We start from the raw sequence: 4,884 nt of genomic DNA on the forward strand, positions 1-4,884 counted from the left end.
GAGTCCTTAAAGGCATTAAAAAACAGGATGATTAAGGCAAAATGTTTTGGGATGGACCTGCAGAGAAGTCCAACACTTCTGCATCCATTCAGCAGAGGCGTGACCCAGCAGTTTGAGCAGTACTCTTACTGATATAGAAAGGCCATGGCTGATTTGAATATGGTTATTCCCTGTTTGAAATGGCTGAATAGGCAAAAAAAAAAAGAAATAATTGGATGAAATGCAGGCCAGGCTAGTTACCTGTGGCTGAGATTAATCTGAGCATCCCACCTGTCTTTTTTCTGTTTTCAGGCCATGGAGCATTGCTCTTCTTCCTGAACAGAGAGAGTGTGTCAGCATCATACAAGATCTCTATGCAGGAGCCAGTAAACAATCCGTGTTTGGATATGAGCACAAGAAGAACTATAGATGAACTATCTTGGACTAATGTTGACCAATTGTAAAAGGCATCAGGGATGTTCACTGCCCTCAATCCAGCAAGATAGACGAGAGATGTGAAGCTGGGAAGGGGACCATTCACATGTCTCAGACTGAGAACAGAGTCACAGATTTCATGGGTTCCAGGGTTTGGCTTTATTGAAAGTTTTCCTGGAAAACAGGATTTGAGCCTTGCAAAATATTACTGGATTGTGGGCCCAAGCCACCATGTCCCACACAGTGATCAAAGAGCAAGTTTTTGGGAAAATAGTAATTTATTGGTTGTTTGGCTTTCATGTTCTTTGATTAGACAATAATACAAACAAGAAAAATACTTAAATTTAAATGGCACGTGAAAAATGCATGAATAATGTACCTAGGTACTGACAAAAAATGATTTTCAAACAGTATCCAATCATTAAAGGTAAAATACTGAACACATTTATTGGCACGTCACGTTCCTCGCCAAGTCTGGCACAAAGAACTTGTATAAATGGAAAGTGTGAGATATAAATATTCGTGCTTAGATCACCCAGTCCTGACACTGACTCTTTATTGAAGACAAAATACACGTTGCACGTACACTGCTTTGCAGAAATAAAGGCTTGAGAAAAGTTTGAAACGTCGTAACAAAGGTGTCTCTAACGTGAAATCAATTACATGGGGAGAACGGTAATCCCTCCGAGAAGGGGGTGACATGTATCCCCGCCGGATTGTGCTGATCTCCTGCCGGTGAGAGAGGGAAATAAAAAGCCTGAGGCGGGAGAAGTGACAGAAATTACTGGACACCGCAGTGTCAGCTGCAGGAGGGCTCCGACTCTAGGATCCTGAGTGAGTACCTGAGGGCAGGCACTGCTGCCCTGGGAGGCAGAGCATCCCAGAGCCATCTCACTCTGTGCCACAGACAGACGTGCACACCTTGAGCACTGCATCACTGCATCACTGCATCTTCTCAGAAGTGTTACTGGTGAGAGGCTCAATCTTGGCACCACAGTGCCAGCTGGAGGAGGACCCCCTGCCTCTGGGATCCTGGGTCAATACCTGAGGGCAGACACTGATGCACTGGGGGGCAGTGTTCAGTCATCTCACTCTGTGCCACAGGAAGCAGTGCACACACCCAGCACTGTATCACTGCATCTTCTCAGAAGTGTTACTGGTGAGAGGTTCAATCTTGGGCACCACAGTGCCAGCTGCAGGAGGACCCCCTGCCCCTGGGATCCTGGGTGAGTATCTGAGGGCAGACACTGATGCTCTGGGATGCAGTGTTCCGCCATCTCACTGTGCCACAGACAGATGTGCACACCCCGAGCACTGCATCCCTGCATCTTCTCAGAAGTGTTAATGGTGAGAGGCTCATTCTTGGGCACTGCAGTGCAAGCTGCAGGAGGACCCCCTGACTTTGGGATCCTGTGTGAGTACCTGAGGGCAGACACAGATGCACTGGGAGGCAGTGTTCAGCCATCTCACTCTGTGCCACAGACAGATGTGCACTCCCCGAGCACTGCATCCCTGCATCTTCTCAGAAGTGTGACTGGTGAGAGGTGCAATCTTGGGCACCACAGTGCCAGCTGCAGGAGGGCCCGCTGCCCCTGGGATCCTGGGTGAGTACCTGAGGGCAGACACTGATGCTCTGGGATGCAGTGTTCCGCCATCTCACTGTGCCACAGACAGATGTGCACACCCCGAGCACTGCATCCCTGCATCTTCTCAGAAGTGTGACTGGTAAGAGGTGCAATGAAAAGATCACAGTTTGCACGTTTACTGAGTTCTGTACACACATGCAGACAGATAACCCTTCTGTTCCCTGATATATCTGGCAATGAGCAGAGACAGAAGCCTGCATCTCAGGGGCTCCAGGGACAGACACCCAGCTTTCACTGGCTGCTCTCATGGATGTCTGGCTGAGTGTAACAACACAACATCCCTGCTTCGCGTTCTTTCATGACTTTTGAGCATTTATTGACAAATCGTTATCAATACAAAACACTAACAACGGTGGGTTTTGTTTTGTTGATGTCAGCACGAGTGAATTCCTTCAGCGTTGAGTGAGTTTAGCAGACTCCACTGAAACTAAATAAAACCACTGAATACGTGAGGTCCTTTTTGACTCAAACCTCTTGAGGCGTAAAACACGCGCATAGATTACTACACACACGTGGCAGCTGAAAGGTTTTAATGTCAGATGTTGTGACTTCCATCTCCTGCCCACAGGTAGAGATCGGAGAGAGGGGGCTGTTTCTTCAGAAGTCTTAGAGGTGCATCTGCGTAGCGCTTACTTCGGTTTGCATTCTCATGTAGCGCTTTGAGAACGTCGGTGTTAGATTCTGGTGCTCTGGTTTACTGCAGTCAGAGGGTCGCTTGTGTTTGTTGTGTTCGGTCCGTTCAGGGACACGTCTTCGAGGATTGCAGCAGATGAGTGTTGAACACACCTCTGTGTTTGTAGTGATCGCCTACACTGATGGTGAATGCCACGGCTCTGTGTAATTCTGTCTGCAGTACCACGTGCAAGGTTGTGTCGTTGTGGCGTTGCTGTTTGTTGCATTCTGTGGGTTGGTTGGGTGTTGTCTGCAGTGCGTGCACCAGCTCATTAATCCCCTTTAAAGATGGGATTTCATCCTGTGAGTTTCTAAACTGCCTGCTCTTTACCACGTCCGCTACTAAAGCTGCAGCTTGCTGTATAAATAACACAAACTCTAACAAGCACTAGCAAAGCTTACCGGCTTCACTTGCTATTGGTGGAAGTGCCTTGTAACTGACGGCTGAGTTAGTTTTCGCTTTTGTGTGGAGAGTTTGATGACTCAACGAGCGCAGGGTCCACTGAAGCGCGTTAATAACGCTGATCGTAAAAGCCTGTCTCGGAGAGTGACTGGGTGGAGGGATGGATGAATGGGTGAGTGTGTTGATTAGTGGGAGGGCGGTTGCAGCACAAGGGAAAACAGCTTCCTACAGCCATCATGTGTGTGGACAGCCATGTTATGTAGTCACTCGACATGCCCATTCATTCATTCATTCATTCATTCATGCGTTTACTCATCCATGTATTCATACAGTCACCCAGCCCTTTTCAAGAGTATCCCATACAGGTGAGTTCCTCCCCACCAAACGCAACCGCTCCAGAGAAAAAGACACGGGAACCCAAATTGAGGAAGTGAAAAAGAGGTTTTACCGAAGAGGATATCCACCATCTAGTACTGAGCAGGGAGCAAAAGGGGCAGAGAAAAAACTCCCAACACAAATTCTTATGACTGCAGAATCCCAAGCACAGCTAGACCAGGATGATATAAAGGATGAATACAACATTGCAGGAAGCTGGCTCTGTATCTACTATATCAAAGTGAGATCTAGTGAGCACAGAGTCCAGGGGTTCCACAGAAGCTTAACAGAGGCTAAAGTAGATAATACTAATGCTCTCTTTTGTGGTAGTGTGGTCCAGCAGTTCGGCTTATCAGAGGGTGGTGCAAAGCATTTGTAGCACACACACAGACAACAGAAGAAGCACACACTCAATGACTAACTCCAGGCCAAAGGTTTTTATATAGCAAAAATATAATTTCTTACTTTATTTCTAGAACCACAAAATTCAAGTTGCAGGTAAGTACATGTGTAAGTAAGTGTCAAACATATGTATCAATACCACTTTCTTTAGAATTGGTAAGTTATACGGTTTTCAAATAAATAGCAATAATCTGTTTTAAAAGTTGACTGCAATTTTCACAAACAGTTCTGGGGGGGAGAAAAGTTAGCACGATTTCCAGGTAAGTACAAGACTTACAGTTCCAGTCTTCGGGGGTTAGGAAGTCCACAGGTTGGGGTTCAAGTTAATCCCAAACACCCACCTCCAGCAAGACAGGGCCAACCGGGTGCAGAAGTCAAATTTGAGGTCGATTTAATAAGGAGACTGGGGGCACCCGGAATCAGACCTGCTTGCAGGTAAGTACCCGCATCTTCGGGGGGCAGACTTGGGGGGTTTAGAGGAACACTGGGGGGGGCACCGGTCAGCACCAGACACACACCCTCAGTGTCTCAAGGGCAGCCAGGTGCTGGGTGATATAAAGGAAGATTACCACATACAGTAAGGAAGGTATTGAAATCAAAAAAGTTTTCCAAAAAGCAATGGGATACCTTACTCAGTGCCAATGATATTGCAAAGATGCTGGGAAAAGTCCATCATTTACATACAGGAAAGTAAAATTCTTAGGAGACATTCTAGTGCAGAGTCACTTTGTGGATCATGGGCGAAGCAATGGGCTCAATGAGTGAAAAAAGGGGATTAGTAAAATGCAACACATGTATGGCATGCACGAGAGGCTTGACCAAGAAATCCTTCACAGGCTTCAAAGGTTCTCAGATTCCAATAGAATCAAAGACAATCATGTGTAACGCTAATTTGTTGTCTATGTTATAGAATGCTTATGCAGACTGAACTACGTAGGAAGCACAACCTGTCCTTCGAAAAAGCGAATTTTG

This window comes from Pleurodeles waltl, chromosome 8 (genome assembly GCF_031143425.1).
Source record: "Pleurodeles waltl isolate 20211129_DDA chromosome 8, aPleWal1.hap1.20221129, whole genome shotgun sequence".
In the NCBI taxonomy this organism is placed as follows: domain Eukaryota; kingdom Metazoa; phylum Chordata; class Amphibia; order Caudata; family Salamandridae; genus Pleurodeles; species Pleurodeles waltl.